Source organism: Gavia stellata, chromosome 13, assembly GCF_030936135.1.
Source record: "Gavia stellata isolate bGavSte3 chromosome 13, bGavSte3.hap2, whole genome shotgun sequence".
Taxonomy (NCBI): Eukaryota; Metazoa; Chordata; class Aves; order Gaviiformes; family Gaviidae; genus Gavia; species Gavia stellata.
This window is the reverse complement of record NC_082606.1, coordinates 723,598-744,349: the sequence shown is the minus strand read 5'-3', so window position 1 is coordinate 744,349 and position 20,752 is coordinate 723,598. Positions and strand designations below refer to the sequence as shown.

The 20,752-nt window shown below is 51.0% G+C and overlaps 2 non-coding genes across 2 annotated transcripts; both read left to right on the top strand.

Moving 5' to 3' along the window:
* The first annotated feature begins 11,888 nt into the window (after positions 1–11,888).
* Positions 11,889–11,970, top strand: TRNAS-AGA (transfer RNA serine (anticodon AGA)). Its single transcript has one exon. It is a non-coding gene; the product is annotated as a tRNA-Ser (tRNA).
* An 8,710-nt stretch (positions 11,971–20,680) lies between these two features.
* TRNAQ-CUG (transfer RNA glutamine (anticodon CUG)) lies at positions 20,681–20,752 on the top strand. The gene has a single exon. It is a non-coding gene; the product is annotated as a tRNA-Gln (tRNA).

The window sequence follows — 20,752 nt, the reverse complement described above, 5'->3', positions numbered from 1 at the left end:
CCCTGGGTACACTGCCAGAAGAAATGAGGTCAGCTCTCAAGTGCTTTCAGTGGCGGGGCTCAACATTGACCCCGAGCGATATCACAGGGCCGTGATGACCAGATTACAGACTCATGCTCCATTTCTCTGAGGCTTTTTAGCCTTTCTCTTGCCTGCTTCCTTATTTTTGATCATCTGGTCTCAGTTCAGCGAGCTCCATCCAGAAATGGTGGTGAGCTCAGCATAAAGGCCGATACTCTTCCTTGCAGATCAAGAAGCTAACTGAGGGAGGAGGAGAACAAACCAGCACGAGTCTCCAGCTATGCTGCACAAAGACTAATGAGAAGAAGCAAATGCAGTGGCACAGAACAGAGACCAAGAAACACGTCTACAGGGTTCAGGGCAAAACAGAGAATGGCCCATTTCCCATTTCCTTTCACAGGTCAATGGATCAAAACCATCCTAACTGTGTTTCCCCCCACTCCCCGCAGCCGCTGCCTCTCCCTTACTTCTTAGAGTAAGTGTTAACCTGCACTGCTGTGACTCCATCTCTCTGGGCACCCATGGCCATGGCCCTCCCACACCCTCAGCCCCTTCTCTCTGCACTCCCAAAGTGCCCCTCAGCAAGGCAGACTGGTGGGTGTGGAGCAGCAGGCAGAGAACAGCACAGCACAGAGCTCTCCCCACAAGGCAGCGGGTGTCCTGGGGACACAGGTCTTTCTCCCTTCCCATCAGGCAGCTCAATCCCCAGCTTCCCAGCCACAGGAGGGGACCTCCAGGAATCTGCAGCTGGGGAGGAGGACAAGGCTGGTGCTAGCTCAGGAGACACCAATGAGATTGACTCAACCACCTGGGGGCTTTCTCTGTCCTAGTCTGCTGCTGTGCCCACTTGCAGGTCCAGCCAGGAGCAGGGCTGAGCAGGTATTCCCAGTGGGCACTGTATTGGCTATATGTGGCTAGGTGTTGGTAGTGGAGGGCAGAGGGGGAGCTGCTGGGTGGCCTCTGTGAGAAGAGGTAAGGGGCTGCCCTGTGCCAGACACAGCTGGTTCCAGCTGCCTCCACAACACTGAGCCATCTGCAAAGCTTGTGGCATCTGCAGCACCCATGCTGGAACTGGTAGATGTTCCTGAAGGGACTGTGACCTGTGGAGAAGCCACGCCAGTGAAGAATTTTCCTGACAGGCCTGAAGTGTGTGGATGAGCCCATGCTGAAACAGATATTCCTGTTTAGAACTGCAGCACATAGAGAACCCATGCTGGAGTAGTCTGCGGTGAAGGACTGTAGTTGAGCCTGGTAAAAGTGGGAGGAATGGTGTTGTTTTATTTGTCTTTCATTCCTCACTACACAAAACTACACATGGCCTGATCCATTTCTTCCCTTCTGGCTGCTCTGGACTAGAATTGAGTGCTGGACACACCCCCTCTGTCACTCCCACACTCACGTCCGCTGAACAGCAGGTCCACTGAAGCCTGCGCCTGACAGTAGATTTGTGCAGCGTGCATGCCTGGAGCCCAGGGCCTGTTTGTCCGGTGTCGTGCTGCAACCCTGGGCAGTCCCTGATGCCAGTCCACTCTACTCACTGGCTAGTGCTGCTTGAGATTTCCTAGCCAACATCTTACACACACACAGAATCACACACACACACACACAGAAAAAAGGGACTTCAGTCACACAGAAATGTGCAATGGAAAATACCAATCAAATTCTTGTTCTTCCTTTGACTGGAAAAGGTTTCCAGGAAGAGTTGCTTCTTTTCCTTTCCAGGGATCAAGGTGAGGCAGACCAGCTTGCAGTTCCCCAGTTCCTCCTTTGTGCCCTTCTGGAAGATGGAGTGACATTGACTTTCTTCCAGGCCTCAGGAACCTCTCCCACTTGCCATAACCTTTCAAAGACAATTGAGAGGGGTCTCTTCCAGAAGTCCTCCTTGTCTGAGTGCTTTGTGACCTGGCAGCAGGAACATGGCATGGATATCTGCAAGTGAATCCCTGCTACCTGGGCACCTGATGGGTCAGCAGTCAGAACATGGCTTGGATGTTGACTGAGAGGTCACCTCTGCCTCCACAGGATATCCCAGATGCCCAGCTGAGGACAAGGCGTTAGTCCCTCCGGGACTTGCAGTGAAAGCTTTCCTGGGACAGACTTTCCCTCCTCTTCCCAGCCCAGAAACGTCTATAGTCACTGAAAGTGAAATGCAGAGCAGTTGGTGTTCCCTGCACAAACCAGCCCTTGTGCTCTCCATGGAGCCATGGAGCACTCTCAGAGCTCTTGGCTGATGCAGATCAAACCTAGAACTAGGTGCGTTTTAAAAGTGGGATGAAACAACCAGGCTGCGAATAAGATCGAGAAGTGGGCATCCTTGAGTTGTCATTATATGGTCCACATGAAAACTTTTATTCAATGCAATTAAGAAGGAAGCCAAGAACAAAGGCATGGCTGAAAAGGCCCTTTACTGCACACAGTCTTTTCCCCACGACAGTGACTTGAGATGGACTCATGAGCAGGAAACCTACTCACAATAGCCTTGACTCCTACAGATAACCTCCACCCACCAAAAAACACACACAAAGAGAATATTAGGTCTCAGGCTCTGATTATGATTTGCATGGGGTTTATGTGAACCAAAGGGTTTTATTTAAAACAGCAACAGCTGCCAAGAATGATGCAGTCCTAGGCAACATCGGTTGGAAAGCAGCTTGCAGGTGTGTAGACCATGCTCCAGCTCAGTGCAGGGCTAACTGCACAGACTATGGAGGATCCTTGGTGCCTTGTCCAGCTGACTTTTGAAAATCCTGGTGATGGAGAATCCACCTGTTCCAGTGAAAAAGAAATCTCCAGGGGATCTTTTTCTTGGTATCAAATCAACTTTTCCCTTGTTGCCAGATGTGTCTGTGGTCTCATCCTTTCCTTGAGCACCTCCAGGAAGGGACTGCCTCCACCTTCTCTACAAACCGTGCTTCACACAGTGGAAATCTGCAATCAGTTGCCCCCTCACCTTCTCTTCTCCACACTGAACAAACCAAGATCCCTCAGCATCTCCCTCAATCACCAGTGCTCCGGCAGCCTCCGATCCCACCGTGTGCATGTCATCTCTTCCTGACAGACATGTGCACAGGAAGACCTCTTCTGTGGCTCATACTTCCTGACCACGGTCCGTCTGAAAAATGCCACCAGTGCTCGTGCAGCCTGCAGTGGGATGGTGTGGGGTTTCTCTGTCCTGGCAGGAGTGTTGGAGAGACATGCTCCAAGCCTGAGATGGATGTGTGCATGGAATGCCACCTGCTCTGCATTTTACTTTCATGCCAGTTACTAAGAGGCCCTTGTAGGCAGAAGGGCGGGAAGGAGGAGGGAAAGTCTGTCCCAGCACAGCTTTCACTGCAAATCCCGGAGGGAGCCTTCACTCCTACTCCTGGTATTTACTTCCCGTCTGTCTCCAGATCTTACCCCATAACCCTGGGATCTTCTCACCAGTGCTGGCACCCTCACTGTCATCTCCTGGAGGCCCACTTGTGGACCTGGGAGGCTCAGCTGTGAGAGCCCCTGGCTGGCAGGGTGGGGACCAGGCCTCAAGCCCCTGTTCAGGTGAAAGCATACCTGTTTTGTGGGTACATGGTTGGAGTGGGTCATCTAGAAAGCTCCTTTCCAACACAAGCTCATTGATGAAAGCTGAGGGGAAGGATCATTGTTCTTCCCTTGGCATTACAGAAGCCACATCTGGATTGGTGTGCCCCTTTTGGTTTGATGTAAGCTGAAGTTTCCTGGACAACACCTCTCACACACACATAAACACACACTCCCACAAAAAGAGGAGAGCACAGTCACACAGAAATGGGCTACAAATAGTGTAATGAAAAAGCCAATCACTTTCATGTTCTTCATTTGTCTGGAAAGGGTTTTGAGGATGAGTTGCTCCTTCCCCTTCCCAGGGATTGAGGTGAGGCTGGCCAGCCTGCAGTTCCCCAGGTCCTCCTTCATGCCCTTCGTGCCCTTCAGGAAGATAGGAGTGACATCGGCTTCTTTCAGGCCTCAGGAACCTCTCCCAACTACCGTCACCTTTCAAAGACAATCCAGAGTTTCTTCTTCCAGAAGTCCTCCTTGTTGCCTCAGTTGCCAACTCTCAACATAGGGAGCCTATGGCACATGTGCCCGCTGGTCAGCCGCGCTGCATGTGCCATAGCCATCCCATCTATAGGTTTATACACTTTGTACACGCATCATATTACCATAATCCAGCAGTCATGTATCGACCATGCTCCAGCCGATAGCAAGATGTTATAAGGCAAGTAAAATTATGAACTGTGCTTTGTATTCTTTCACCACTGCACGTCCTCCCTGTCCTCCCTCTGTATTGCTCAGACTCTTTATCTCTATGGTCAGTATTTCAAACACTAGGCAATAAACCATCTGTTTTCTTGCGCTGACTGTGGTTTTCTCAGCTATCTACTTCTCACCCAATGTTGCAGTTTTCTTAGTTATCTACTTCTCACCTAGTGTCCATCCACAGACCAAAATTCCACCTTTTACCCCTTCCGTACACAACTTGTGAGTTCCCTTCTACCTCATTCCCTGCTGGTCCAGCAGCAGGTGTGTGGTTTGCATTTTGAATTTAAGGTCACTTCTGTCTCTGCAGCTGATAGGGCACTGTGAAAAAGCAAAACCAACACTAACAAGCTGCAAAAAGTGAAATGCCAGCTGCCTTTCTGGGAAAGGAAGTGAAAGGGGGCGTGGTGCAGCCCTGCAAGAGTCGCCCAAGAGACAGTGACTCCTCTGACAGTGGCAGTGCTCAGAAGTAGATGGGGCAAGGCCCAGAGCTTCCTGAGGTAACTGGGAAGTTTGGTTGGCTTGGAGCAGGAAGTTGTCCCAGAGAACCTCCGAGGTCCTTTCTAACCTTCTGGGGTGCCCTGAGTCTCACGGGCCCTTGATCAGCCACTGAAAGGCAATGCCTTGGAAGGCAGCAGCAGCATGTAATTCCGTAGAAGCACCAGTTGTTTCAGGAATGGTGCTAAAATGTGTGGAAATGCCCTTGAAGAAAGCAGCACTTTGGGAGGAACGAGGCTATGAGTTCTGGTATCCCCGGCACACCTGAGGCCGGGCCACCATGTCCACTGAAGGCCACAGCAGGGTGACTCACGTTTGCCTGGAGTCCAGGGTTTTTCCCAACTCTTCCACATCACAATGACTCCCAGGAGCTCTGGGAGGTTGATCCAATGTCCCTTTGTAGTTTGAGAGATGTGGAATGGGCCACCCCATCATTGACTCAGGAAAAAAAGCTGTGAGCTTTTGGCTCCCTGCCCTGAGCCTCTCCTCAAAGGCAGGTCATCCAGGCCTCTGGCGTCAGGGATGACCTTGCTGAGCAAAGCAGGCCAATTTGGGTGTGTGTCTCTTTCAGGGAAGGACATAGGCATCTTTTTGATCTCCATCCTATGTCTTGATTTCCTTGTTTCCAACAGGTTCTCCACTTCCCAAGCTGAGCCCAGACCCCTGGTTGGAAGAAGCATGAGGGCCTTGTCATGTCGTCAAGGGACAGGGCTGTGGAGATCCCATGGAGAAGTCACTTGAAAGAGACCTGCCTGACCCTCTGGTCTGCTCTTCGTTGTTATGAATCTACGTTTGTTCCCTGGGCTCATGGGGCAAAAAAACAGGCTGTGGCAGAGCCTGATAAGCAAAAGCAAGGTCCTCATGGCCCTCACTCCTGCCTGCAAGGGGATTTCCTCCAGCCACAATGATTCTTCTGTGTCATTGAGCTTTGCCACATCCCTGGAGAGGTGCGTCTCCTTCCCATATGGGATTGTGCAGCCTTGACGTTCTGTCTGAACTTACCAACAATCTCCTGGGTGTCTACGATGACCCGTGGGGTGAAACGTCTCTTTGGGTTAGCTTGAGTGCCTGCACTGAAAGCGCTTGAGAGCCAACCTGAAGTGTCCCTCATAGCTGAATTTGACCGTGACTGGTGGCCACGCTGACCGTGAAGAGGACAATGTGACAAAGGCAATCTGTATGACACAAACCCACTTAAAATCTCCCTCCACAGTAGCCTGAGAAGTCCGAGTTAATTGGCCTTAGGAAGCTGGGACACAGATGAATTGTTTCGATGCTAGGAAGCATCATGCTCACAGGCGCTGAGTCTGATAGAGGACTTCAATGACCCAGACACAAAGTAATTATTGCAGAGGTCAGGTTTGGAGGTAGCTTGGGCTGCAGCGATCATTCCCTGTTGGAATTCTCAATCTTGAGGGGTACAGGACATGTAAAAAGTCAAGTCAGGACCTTAAAACTCAGAAGGGCAAACTTTTGGCTGTTTAGGGCGGTAAAGTGCGGGAACCCTTGGGAAACTGCCCTCCAAGATAAAGGAGAGGAGGGCTGGGATATATTGTTACATATTTTTCTTAGGGAGCCAGAGCTCTCAGTCCTGACATGCACAAAGTCAGGCAGGGGAGGCAGGAAGCCAGCTTGGCTAAGTCAAGACCTCTGAGCCAAACTAAACCACAAAACCAAAATGCATAGGCAGTGGAGACATCCTGGGGAGATTATACGGATATGGCCCGCGAGTGCAAGGAGGGCATCAGGAAAGCCAAGCCACAGCTGGAGCTGACCTTGGCTAGGGACGTGACAAATAACAAGAAGGGTTTCTTTAGGTACATAGCACAACAAAGGAAGATGAAAGAAACTGCACCCCCCTGAGGAGCGAAACGGGAGACTGGGCTACAACCGACATGGAGAAGGCAAAGGTACTCAACACTGTTTTTGCCTCGTCTTCACAAGCACGTCCTCTAGCCGTGCCAACCAACTCACAGAATCCAAAGGCAGGGACTGGGAGAATGAAGTACCACCCACCATAGGAGAAGAACAAGTTTGAGACCATCTAGAGAACCTGAATGTGCACAAGTCCATGAGGCCTAATGAAATGCATTTGAGGGTCCTGAAGTAATGGTAGAAGTTGCTAAGCCACTATCCACCACATTTGAAAAGTCGAGGCAGACTGCTGACGTTCCCAGTGACTGGAAAGGGGAAGCATAATTGCCATTTTTAAAAAGTGAAAAAAGGAGGATCTGGGGAACTACAGGCCAGTCATTCTCACCTCTGTGCCCAGCAAGATGATTGAGCAGATCCTCCTGGAAACTATGCTACGGGACATGGAATACAGAGAGGTGAATGGTGACAGCCAACATGACTTCACTAAGGACAAATTGTGCCTGAAATTATAGTGGCCTCCTAAGACAGAGTTACAACATCGGTGGATAAGGGAAGAGCGACTGATGTCATCTGTTTGGGCGAAGCATTAAATACCGTCCCCGCACAATACCCTTGTCTCTAAAGTGCAGAGACATGGATTTGGCAGGTGGACCACTTGGTGGATAGGGGATTATCTGCATGGTCACACTCAAGGAGCTGTGGACAACAGCTTGATATCCGGGGTGGAGACCAGTGACCAGTGATGTCCCTCAGGGGTCTGTACTGGGACCAGTAATATTTAACATTTTTGTCAGGGACATGGACAGTGGGATTGAGTGCCCCCTCAGCAAGTTTGCGATGACACCAAGCTGAGTGTTGTGGTTGATACTCCAGAGGGAAGGGATGCCATCCAGAAGGACTTTGACAGGGTAGAGAGGAGGGCCTGTGAGAACCTCATGAAGTTCAACAAGGGAAGTGCAAGGCCCTGCACCTGGGCCAGGGCAATGCCAAACATGGATACAGGCTGGACGATGAGAAGATTGAGAGCAGCAATGCAGAGAAGGACTTGGGGGCTACATCAAAAGCAGTCTGGCTAACAGGTCGATGGAGGTGATTCTCCCTCTCCAGTATGGTATGAAAAGGGAGTACAATATTTGAGATGAAAGAGGCAAGGGCTTAATCATCAGCAAGGCCTTGACAAACAGCAACTACTAGATGTTTAGATGCTTCATGAGCAAGGAATGTTTGTGATGCTGTGGGGCTCTGGGACACAGCATAAAAGCCTGCGCTGCTCCAGGCTCTGCATCCTCCTCTCTTGCCTCCCTTTCCTCAAGGAACGAGGTAAGCCTGAGCCCGCTCCATCTCTCCCTGTGGGCTGAACTGCTGTCATGGTGGCTACTCAGGTTGATACTTGGGCTGCATCAACTTGGCCCTGCAATGGAAACGTTCTACAGCTGCAACCTCTTTCCCTTTTGGTAGAGGTGGCTGGGGAAAGCTAGGAAGAGGGGGGTTCTTTCAAGCAGAAGGGGATCAGTGGGGCTCAGCTGCAGGGAGATTTGCTAGGCCAAATTTCAAATTGCAGCAGATGGTCTCTAATGAAATGGCCAAGTGCATCCAGTGCCACCTTAAATGCTGCAATGTTTGTTCTGGAGATGGGGTATGATCAGTCTTACCACTTGTGCTTTAAAACCACTGTGCATGGCCCTATCCCATAAGTGGATGAGCCTTTCTGTACCATGCTACTTGGAGAGCATAATGAGTGCCATGAGAGCTGTAGGCACACTGTGTGTTTTTAAGAGGTGATTTTTGAGACATGTCTTCAACGCAGCCTATTTGCGCTGAGACAATATTATCAGTCTGCAGCTGTGCTATTGCAGAAGGAACTACAGAAGGAGGTCCTGGTGGAATCAGCAGCCAGTTAGGCACAGCTCTGCTCCTAGTCCTTCAAATCTAGCCTTAAGGTGAGATGTCACACCTGTTGTGCGTATTAGCAAGATCAGCTGCAGGCCCTCTCTGGACATGGAGCTAGAAATGGAGATGGAGGGCAGCAAAGTGGATCTTCAGAGAGAGCTGAAGAAAAGAAAGACAGACTGATGTTGGGGTCTGTGTTTGTTCTGTGTTTCAGGTTGGCCTCCCTCACCAAGAGATGTCTTGCTTCAGACCCTGTCTCCCACGCCCCTGCGGTGCCTCTGGCCCAACCCCACTTGCAAGCAGCTGCAGTGAGCCTTGTGTCGCCCGCTGCGCTGACTCGACGGTGGCCATCGAGGCCTCCCCGGTGGTGGTGACCCTGCCGGGCCCCATCCTCACCTCTTTCCCTCAGAGCACAGCCGTGGGATCCTCTCTGTCAGCTGCTGTTGGGAGCTCCCTGAGTGCCGGGGGGGTTCCCATCTCTTCTGGGGGCTTCCTTGGTCTGGGGGGGTCAGGGCTGTGTCTGCCTCCACTCCACTGCAGTCTGAACTGCTGAAGCCTGCGGATCATCCCCTTTTAAGCAGGAAGAAAAATGAGGACCCTGCAGCAGGAGCATGGCCATGGCATGCAGATGGGCTGGGTGTCCTCATCCCACGTGGCAGGAGAGACCTGTGCCCACTGCTCCTCATTGCACGGCAGGCCTCACTATTGCTCCTCTGGATCTGCTTTGCTCTGAGCTCCTCAAGAAAGGGCTCATTCTCTTTTGCTTTGATGAACCTCCTGTTGAGAGGGGGAGGGTGCTGGAGTTAGGGACTGCTCTTGGTGGGCTGGGATTGTCACCAGGTAGAGCAGAATGGCAAAAAGCATTTTGGTGTGGAGCTTGCCCTGGGGAAACGGGCCATTCTCTGTGCCTCCGTGAATCCTGCAGACGTGTTTCCTGGTCTCTGTTCTGTGCCACTGCATTTGCTCCTTCTCATTAAAGTCTTTTTGCAGCATAGCTGGAGACTTGTGGTGGTTTCTTCTCTTCCTCCGTCACTTAAGCCTCTGCTCTGCAAGGAAGAGCAACTGGCCTTTGTGCCGAGCTTACCGCCACTTGTGGATAGAGATCCCTGAACTTGTAGCAGAGCACCTAAAAGCCTCAGAGTCATTGAGCATGAGTCCTTAATCTGGTTTCCCAGCGTTCATTGTGAATGTTCATACATCCTTTTGCGTTAAACTCTCGGTCCTCTCATTTGTTGTTCACAAACCTCATTTGAAAAACTGTCTTGGCACTTCTCTGCTTCATTGGTGTTGTGGGAATAAGTTCGCGGGGATGGGTATGGATTGGAAAGCAGGAAAGTGCTGGTTTTCAGGTCTTGATATAGGCAGTGTGACTGCAACATGGGGTTAGGGTGGGCATTTCAGCAGGGAACCGAGCATGCGCAATCATGATCCGTCTTTTTGTATCTCCAACTACTTGTAGCATTGCTGATGACAGAGTGGGAGTCTGTAAACACTGTGCTAAAACAAACCCCACATACAACCCCACCCTCCAGATTGCTTTTTGACTGACAGCACAGCAAAGAACGTTGCTTTTTTTCTTTATGCAACATGGGAATCAGAGACTTGAAGAAGGTTCATGCCCTTCATGTAGAGAGTCTAGTTGAGAGAGGCTCCTTGTCTTTTCCTTGCCCAGAGGCTATAAGCTGCCAGAGAAATGAGGTTGTTTTACTTCTTAGTTACCAGGAACATCATTAAACCCAATTCCAGTAAACTTCCAGATGTCTCTGCAATACCGGAGCCTGGAAAGTGTAGGTCGGAGTCTCCAGGGTGACTTCAGCTCAGACAGACAGGCCTCCTCCTACCACACTCGAAAATTGCATACCTGCCTTCATGAAGCACAGTCTCTCCCTTGACCACCACCTAGGCATTAATGATCTTCATCGGTGCCTTGCAATGGCAGAATGCTTTTCTTGCCAGGTGCAACCAGCCACAGCAGCAGCAGGCACAGCTCTGTGCCAGGCTAAAACAGCCTCTCTCCTGGCTGCAGTGAGGAGCTCAGCCTGGAGCCCTGCCAGCAGGCTGAAAGCATTGGTCTCAGTTGGTCTCAAGGCTGCAGAGAGGCAAGAGGACCGTCTTGAAATCCCAGGGGAAAGCTGGGTATTTTTTGAGCAGGAGTGGCTGCCTGCAAAAGATGTAAGAAAACCTGGAGCCAGGCTACAGAGATATTTGTCAGCACTAGCCAGGAATCAAAGCCAGGTTAACTGCTCAGAAGGCAGCTATGCTCACCACTATACCAGCAACGCACCTGTGGGCAGTGCTGCCTCCTGCTCCTCCAGATCAGAGCCTGGCCTGTCTCCTGCTCCTCCACTTCACAGACTGGCCAGCCTCCTCCTTCCATCCCCCTGTACACACACTTCCTCAAGCCACTCCTCATGCTTATCCCCTCAACTGCGACCAGCTCCCACTCTTGCCTTGCATGCACACAAGCACTGCCATACGTGCAACCTCCACACTGACTCAATAACAAAATTTTCCTGCACTAGAGCCAAAAGGCAATCAGAGCTAATTTCACCTAGTGAGGGAAATGATCCATTTTGCAGATCCTTTTAACATTTTGGTCCATGCTCAATAATTGGAGAATGCTTGACAATGCTGGAAAAAAGTTCAGGACATACCTATTCCCCCAAAACAATATCTCTCCTGTCTCCCTCAAAGTCATCCAAACATTCCATTTATTCTCCCTTTTCCCCTTCTCACTTTTCCTCATCCAGGCTTCACCTTGCCCTTTCCATAGATCTCTCCCACTCTCACAAACCATAACCCTCTACACACCAACAACCCGCAGGGCAAGTGTGATAGTCTTTGTTCAATGGTTGACACCACCCTACGTCCCCAAGAGGCTGGAGTTGCTGCCAGGAGGTCACCATATTCCCTGCAGGAATTTCCCCACCCTAGTCCTCACAGCAGCCTTGGAGTCCCCCTCAGATAAATTTGAGAAGCAAAGCAGGGTCTAATATCCCACCCCACAACTGCCACCAGCCCTGGTTGTCTCCACACAGTTGCCTTCCCTTCTTCCCTGGCAGCAGCTGAGACACCAGCTGGGAAGTGAAACCATGTCCTGTGGCAGGATATCCCAGATGCCTGGCTGAGGAAAAGGCACTGGGAGCTTGAACTGTAGTCCCTGGGATTCCACTTGTCAAGGCCTCTGGCAACCTGGCTCCATGTGGCTGTCATGCTCCATGAAGGTCCCCGCTGCAGAGCTTTGAGTGAAGCCTGGCCCTGAAACTCCCAGGGAGCCAGGTGTTATTGCAGAGGGCATGTGAGCAGCAGGGCAGAGTGGACTGGAGCAGGTAGTTGCGGCTGAGTGGTGAAGGTGATGGACTAGAAATCCATTGGGGTTTCCCCGTGCAGGTTCGAATCCTGCCAACTACGGGGCACAGTCTCCTTTTGGGCTCCCTGCAATTGACCACGCTGCAGCTGTGGGACTCCAGATATCTGCACAGGGCACCCCTTTGCCTATCATCCTTGTTCCTGCCTCCCCCAGAAATGCCTGCATGGATGGGAAATTCTTCTCCCCATTTACAAGGTAGGCAAGTTTGGTGAAGACAAAGGGCCATAAGAAGTCCACTTTTGTTGGTTATTGAGCAAAACTTACGAGCCTGACCTCACCACATATCCCAAGCAGCACAGCCCCATCAGCTGTCTTCCCTACACCTGACCTCGAATGGCTGCCAGGTGCCCACCAAGCCACTCTATCACACCCCCTCCTCAACTGGACAGGGGGAGAGAAAATATAACAGAAGTTTTGAGTTGAGATCAGGACAGGGAAATCGTTCACCAGTTACCGTCATGGGCAAACCAGACTCAACTTGGGGAAATTAATTTAATTTATTACCAATCAAATCAGAGCAGGATAATGAGAAATAAAAAGAAATCTTAAAACACCTTTCCCCCACTCCTCCGTTCTTATTGGGCTCAACTTCATTCCCAATTTCTCTACTTCTTTCCCCTGAGCAGCACAGTGGTATAGGGAATGGGGGTTGGGGTCCGTTCATAACGCGTTGTCTCTGCTGCTCCTTCCTCCTTGCGTTCTTCCCCTGCTCCGGGGGGGGTCCCACCCATGGGACACAGTCCTCCATGAACTTCGCCAATATGGGTCCTTCCCATGGGCTGCAGTTCTTCATGAACTGTTCCAGCATGGGTTCCTTCCACAGAGTGCAGTCCTTCAGGAATGGACTGCTCCAGCATGGGTCCCCCACGGGGTTACAAGTCCTGCCAGAAAACCTCCTCCAGCATGGGCTCCTTTCCATGGGTCACAGGTCCTGTCGAGAGCCTCCTCCTGCCTGGACTCTCCACGGGGTCACAGCCTCCTTTGGGCATATCCACCTGCTCTGGTGTCAAGTCTTCCACAGGCTGCAAGTAAACATCTGCTCCACTACGGACCTCCATGGGTTGCAGGGGGACAGCCTGCCTCACCATGGTTTTAACCACGGGTTGCAGGGGAATCTCTGCTCTGGCACCTGGAGCCCCCCCTCCTTCTTCACTGACCTTGGTGTCTGCAGAGTTGTTTGTCTCACATATTCTCACTCCTCTCTTCTGGCTGTGATTGTGCAGCAGTTTTTCCCCCTTCTTAAATATGATATCACAGAGGCACTAGCACCAGCACTGATTGGCTCAGCTTTGGCCAGCGGTGGGTCTGTCTTGGAGCTGGCTGGCTTTGGCTATGTTGGACAAGGGGGAAGCGTCTGGCATCTTCTCACACAAGCCACCCCTGTAGACCCCCTGCTACCAAAACTTTGCCACGCAAACCCAATACAGCTACTAATCTCCAAAGAGAGCCTGCACAACAGGGCCCTCATTGCTAACGAAGGAGGTATAACACTTCATGGATCTGAGATCTTGCCTGGGATCCTGCGGTTATTCTGCCTGACCTGTCCCCACTCTTGCACACATGGACAGCTTTTCCCAGAGGGCTTTCCCAAATTTAGCATTAGGATGAGATGATGAGGGGTGGGTCTGTCCTGTCTCCTCCTGTTCTGGGAAGTGCAAAATATGACATGTTGGTGAATGTGCCATCAGGAATCCATCCCCTGCTATCACAGACCCTGATAGGGTGGCTCTCTCACAGCCCCTGAGAGGAAGAGGGGCTGCTGGTAGCCTGCCTGGGTGGTGCAGCATCTTAAATGAAAAGGGAAAGCTTGAGGGAGAAAGAGAAGGAAGGAGAGAAGGAGAGAAAAGCCCATTGCTGGTGCATGGTCTGATTCCCAGAGCCATGCCACTGAGGGTGGAGGAAGCAGTGCAAAGTAAAAAGATGCTCAGAGAGATTCTCAGCATGGATGAAGAAGGAAAGGGGCAATGGGGAGAGCACCTGGAGCTGAGCCAGGTCAAATTCTCTGTCCTGAGCAGTAGCCTCTGTAGCAGGCAGGCTGCAGCCACACTCCCCACGCTCATATCTGCACCCACATCCCAGCCCTCTCCATCCCGCTTTTGCTTTTGTCTCCTCTGCCTGGTTGCTGCATGCTCTGGGCTCTGGATGGGACAGGGAACCAGCAGACAGAGCACAAACATGCAGGCCTCAGCACTGCCACCTCCTCCCTTGCCCACACCAACAGGCTCTACCAGCTCAGCCAGCTCACAGCTGTCCTTCAACATCACACAGGAGCTAAGGCTGGTGAGCACCCAGCTGGGCTGGGCCGGCCCTGCCCTAGGGGATTGGGAGCCACCTCCACCCCCAGCAGTGGCAGGATCCATACCAGGCAGGGAGAGGAGGGGTTGGGGTTTCTCTGACTCCCTGGCACACTGTGTGGTGGCAGGGGCAGCCCTTGGCTGTCAGGGAGCAGCAAGGACAGGGCTGCACCAGGAAGGAGGACAAGTCTGGAGCCATGGGGGAGCACAGCACAGCAAAGGCAGGGCAAGACCTTTGCAGCTGGTGTGAAAGGCAAGGTGCTAACAGCTATACAACTTGCTTAGAAAAATGAACACTGCCTAGGACTAACAGCTTTTATCTCACGGTCCACGTGACCTGAAGACCAAACCTAAACCAGCTCTCACTGGCTGAGAACAACCCATACACACTATAAACCAACAGGAGATTTGCCTTTCAAAAATACCCCAGGCGTATAACCACGGCCAGAACAGCAGCTGAACAGAAACCGCTATAAAACCACTCCACCTGCACGGCACATTGGTTTAGAACAATGAAGATTAAAACCCCACTGACCTTATGTCCACAACAACTGCATGGGAAAGCACATACTGATCCTGAATGGGACAAGAACATACTGCTTACGCAACCAATAGTAACTGATTAGCCCACCCCTTAACGTAAGTAATTTGATTGGTCAACAAAACTGTATTGTAACATATAGAAACCTTGCTTTCCTCTGTATCAGGGTCCTCCATGCATTAGACTGGGGCACTGCTATGTGCATAGCTAAAATAGGAGAATTATTTCCCTTGGTAATTCTATGCTAAAGTGTCCTTGTCTGCCTCCTCAGCCAGCAAAGAACTGACTTTTACGCTGGGCACAGTCCTGCAGCCCCCTGGGAGCTGGATTTCTGGGCAGGGTTGCAGCCCTCATGAGCTCTCTGGAGAGCAGCTCCTCTCCACTGGAGAACCCATGCTGGAGTAGTCTGCAGTGAAGCAATGTAGTTGAGCCTGGAAAAAGTGGGAGGAATGGCAGTGTTTTGTTTATTTCATTCCTCACTGCCCAAAACCAGACATGGCCCGATCCTTCTCTTCCCCTCTGGCTGCTCTGGACTAGAATTCAGTGCTGGACACACACCCCCTCTCACTCACACAAGCATGTCCACTGAACAGTAGGTCCACCGAACACTGGGCCTAACAGTAGATCTGTGCAGAGCGTATGCCTGGAGCCTGAGCACAGTTTGCCCGGTGTCGTGCTCCAACCCTGGGCAGTCCCTGATGCTGATCCAGTCTACTCACTGGCTAATGCTGCTTGAGATTTCCTAGCCTGTTTGCTGCTGTTCTCCCTTGCACTTGATGGCTAGTACAGATTTAGATACAGTTGCCAACATCTCATGCACACATAGAAACACACACATCCACAAAAAAAGGAGAGCACAGTCTGACAGAAACGAGCTAGGAATAGAGTGTAATGAAAAATAGCAAATAACATCTTTTTCTTTATTTCTCTGGAAAGGGTTTCCAGGATGAGTTACTTCTGCAAGTGAATCCCAGCTGCCTGAGTACCTGATGGGCCAGAAGCCAGAAGATCCCTTGGGTATTGACTGTGAGGCCAAATCTGCCTGTGCAGGCAATGGGCCGTCCACAGGAATATCGCTTGCGCTAGGTGCTCATCTTCATTCCATAGTGGATGCCACTGCATGCTCTATCATTTTGTATCCAAACACTTCTTGGTCCAAAGGAAGTGGACAGCCCATCAGAGGGAGATCTGAGAACATGCGGGCGTGACAGTGTCAAAAATGGCCGTCAGGCAGTCACAAAGCAATGTGAGAACCCATGGGGAATGCCGCTGTCAAAAGTCGCCTCTTCCCTGTAGTCAGTGAGTGGGGGCTTCCTTGCCTGACGTGTTTCTGGGTACACGGGTAGGGTTGGCTGGTCCTGACAGCCAATCCCAGGTCTGCCTGAGAGCAGGTGGGTATGACGGGGTCAAGAAATGGCTGTCAGGCAATCACAGAGCAGTATGAAACCATCTTGGGTAGGGTGTTTAATCAAATGGCAGCTCCCTGTGATCAGAGCGATCAGAGATGTGGAGGTGACAGATTGCTGCTGGGGGATTTGCCGTGGGGAACAGGGATATGACCTTGGAAGGTGGCAGCAGCACAAGATTGTGCTTTTACACAGTATGAATGCGGTTTTACACAGCGTTCCTGTACCCTGTTCAGGTACAACACGACTTGACTAATCACTAAGACCCACATTACTCACAAGTTGCAACAAGGCTTGTGCCAGCTGTCTTTTTGGGAAAAGATGTGAAAGAGGGCGTGGTGCAGCCCTGCAAGAGCTGCCCAAGAGACAGTGACCTCTCCAACAGTGTTAGTATTCAGAATTCGATGGGACAAGGCCCAGAGCCTACTGAGGTAATTTGGAAGTTTGGTCTGCTTGGAGCAGGAGGTCAGCCCAGAGGAACTCCAGAGATCGCTTCCAACCTTCATTGTTCTGGGGTGCACTGAGTCTCATGGGCCCTTGACCAGCCACCAAAGGCAATGCCTTGGAAGGCAGCAGCAGAGCAAGATTCCACAGAAGCACCAGATGATTCAGGAATGGTGCTAAAATATGTGGGAACAGAAGCAGAATTTTCGGAGGAATGAGTCTATGAGCTCTGGTATCCCTGGTATGCCTGAGGCCGGGCCACCGTGTCAACTGAAGTTCATAGCACGATGACTCTTGTTTGCCTGGAGTTCAGGGGTTTTCCCAACTCTTCCATACCACGAGGACTCCCAGGTGCTCTAGGAGACTGTATAAGCCAATATTGACACACACAGAGAATGCCCATACCTACAAAAAAGGAGAGCATAGTCAGACAGAAGTATAAATTGGGAGAAGAGTGGCTGGAGAAAAGCTCTGCAGAATGGGATCTGGGGGTGCTGGTCGACAGCAGGCTCAACAGGAGTCAGCAGTGTGCCCTGGCAACCAAGAGGGCAAACCACATTTTGGCATGTGTTAAACACAGCATAACAAGATGGTGAAGGTGGTGATTACTCTGCTGTATTTAGCTTTGGTGCGGCCTCACCTGGAGTATCGTTTGCAGTTCTGGCCGCCCCCATTTATAAAGGATATTAAGGTAACTGAATGCATCCAGAGGAGGGTAACAAAGCTGGTGAAAGGGCTGGAAGGCATGTGCTGTGAGGAGGGGCTAAGGACACTGGGTTTGTCTAGCTTGGAGAAAAGGAGACTGAAGGGCGAACTCACTGCTCTCTACACTTTCCTGAGGAGGGGAAGTACACAGGGAGGTTCTAATCTCTTCTCCCTAGTATTCAGTGACAGGACATGTGGGAATGGTTCAAAGCTGTGTCAGGGAAGGCTCAGTGTAGATGTTAAGAAACAGTTCTTTACCAAGAGGGAGGTCAAACACTGGAACAGGATTCCTAGAGTTGTGGTTGATGCCCCTTACCTATCAGTGTTTAAGAGACATTTGGACAATGCCCAAATTAACTTTCGATCGGCCCTGAAGTGGTCAGGCAGTTGGACTAGATGGTCATTATAGGTCCCTTCCTAGAACTGGAACTGTTCTATTCTATTCTAGCCAGAAATGAGCTAGGAATAGAGTGTAATGAGAAAAACCCCAGTGACCTTCCTGTTCACATATCTGAAAAGCATTTCCAGGATGAGTTGCTCCTTCCTTTTCCAGGGATCGAGGTGAGGTTGACCAGCCTCTGATTCCCCAAGTCCTCCTTCGTGCCCTTGTGGAAGATAGCAGTGACATGGACTTTCTTCCAGGCCTCAGGAACTTCTCCCAGCTGCCCTGAACTTTCAAAGACGATCAAGAGTGGCCTCTTGCAGAAGTCCTCCTTGCCTGAGTGCTTCACGTGCTGGCAGCACAAAGATGGCATGGGTATCTGCAGGTGAGCTCCCTGCTACGTGAGTACCTGATGGGTCAGAAGTCAGATCATGGCTTGGATGTTGACGGGAACATCACCTCTGGCTCTGTAGGCAATAGGCCATCCACAGGAATATAGCTTGCGCTAGATGCTAGTGTTCATTCCAGAATTGCACAACGTTCTTTTCCAGTTAGGGCTCATCCTGTACCCTTATGAGCCTCTCTAAAGCCAAGTGCGATCCTGTTTTGAAGGGTGACTGTATGGAGAGTGGTCATTTCAATCCTTACTTGGCCCACAGAATCTGCAGCGTCATTACTAATTTGCTTTGAAAGAACAGCTACTACACAGCTTTCTTCAATGCTCTTGCCATCCCATACATGGGGAAAATAAGAGCTCCAAATCTTTCACGCTCTGAGATAGTTCACCTTTTACGATGATATTCAGAGGGGATGAGACGACACATGTCAAAAGGCTGGGCTTACATACCCCGTAAACCATGACCCAAACCAATCCTGTGGGAGCCCAAAGGGATATTGGGAATCAGTGAGAAGAGTGGCTGATTGCCCTTGTGCAAGTATACAGGCACGGGTGAGGGCACTAAGTCCAGCAATTTGTGACAAAGGGGTGCTTGATAATGAATGAGCTTCTAGAGCGCTGGCAGAAGTGCAGAGAGCATACCCAGCAGCTGCTTTCCCACGTGGCGTTACAGAGACGGGACCCATCTGCAAAAAGGATTCTGTCTGGGTTCTGCCAGGGAATATCTCAGAGGTTGGGGCAGGGTGTCAGGGGTTGTTCTGACACCCTGACAGTGTCAGAACCTGTTCTGACACTGTTCTGTCACCCTGTTCTGACAGGGTGACAGTCTGTGGGTCTCCCTCAGAAGGGGCAGGAAGTCATGATGCAGGGTTAAGGACAGAGCAGCCAGGAAGAGAAAGACAGTCCTGTGGGTCTCCCTCAGAAGGGGCAGGAAGTCATGATGCAGGGTTAAGGACAGAGCAGCCAGGAAGAGAAAAGTTGCCTGCTGATTGGAGTAGTTATTGTAGTTAAGTCAACCACGAGCTGGAAACAGGCTGGGTTTTCCCTTTCAACAGAAGGGCTGTAAAAGGGTGGGCAACAGCAACAGTTTCGGCATGACCCAAGGCCAGAGTATCAGCTTTTCAACCAAAACAGCAGCAGCAGCAGCAGCAGCTACTGCCTGTTGGCAAGGTGGTAGTTACAGGATCTAATGCAGAGTTATCACAGGCTATAGGCCGATGTTTATTAAGACAAAGAAACACATGAAAACTGAGAAGTGCGCAGACTTGAAGGAAAACCACCAGCATCAACCAAGCACAGAGCTGTTTTTCCTGCAGCTGAACAATTGAGGAAGGGGCTTGTTTGGTCAAGAGGAATGAGAGAAGCGACAATGTCACTTGATTGTGTGATGTTTTAGAGACTGTGACTCTTCAGAGATTTTACCCTACTCCAGTGACTCTTCATGAGTTGTGACTCTTCAGAGATTTAACCATACTCCAGTGACTGTTTCTCATGCTCTCTCTGAATGCAACCCGCCATTTGATATCTTAGCCTTGGACATGACAGCGTGGCCTGTCCTGTGGGTTCAGAAGTACCGGATGCCAGACCAGTGCTTCAGGCAGTCCAAAGGCACCAGGAGGTTGTGTCCTCAGCGTCCTGGGCTAAGTGTGAGATGCGGTAGAGTGTCCCCGCATGTGTTTCCTCTTGTCTGACTGCTGGGAAGAAGGGCCCTGCTCTCAACACACGGACTCAAACCTTGGCTGAAGGAGGATAGCACTATTGCAACTTTTGCCTGCTGTGTGCAAGGATCCTCCTTGAGCAGGTAGTGTGGTGGTCCCAGGGTATGAGGGAAAGGTCCGTCAAGCTCACAGTGAAATGTACCTGAGTCTGGAGCAGCCTTGAGAGAGCAAAAGGGAGAGGCAATGCTGGGGCAGAAGGGGCCAGCGTGTGCTGGAAGAAAGGACCAGGGTTTGATGTCAGCCAGGACTATCCTAGCAGGGGAAGGCAGTTTAGCTTGTGGAACCATAGAAAGCTGCTTGTGGTCCTCCTGCCAGCTCTTCCCTCTGTTGAACCTCAGGCCCTGCCCTCTCTCTTGGTCGCCTCATCCAGTAAGGTCAGGAACTCAGCTAGGACTACAACCAAGGGTAAGGATATCTGGTTAACAACTGCTTAGTATGAGCTACAAGGTGAGAAACAGGAGAGGCAATAACTTACCCAGGCAGATTGACAGGCTGTCCAACACAGGGGTAAAAGGAAGCAGCAGCAGAGACCGCACGTGCAAGCATCGAACCACTGACTGCTGGGCCATGAATGTACTCTGTGAGGTGCAGTGTTGAAGAGGTTCTGCTGGAAACTCCATAATGAGATCTTATCAGGATAAAGCAAGATTCTCACAGCCTGGGTCTTGTAAGTGAGGGCATGGCAGGCTTGAGCAAAGAGCTCTACTGCTCCCTTGAAAGGCCCTGTGAGTGGAGACTTCCCTGAAGCCCTGGAAGAAGGCTGCACTTGGTGATGGCCAGGGAGATGGAGACACTGCCAGTCTCAGTCGGGAGCATGTGGCTCAGCGAGGGTGACCACAGGGAAAAGAGAGCAGGTGCGCAGGAGGTCCCATGGTGTAATGGTGAGCACTCTGGACTCTGAATCCAGCGATCTGAGTTCAAATCTCAGTGGGACCT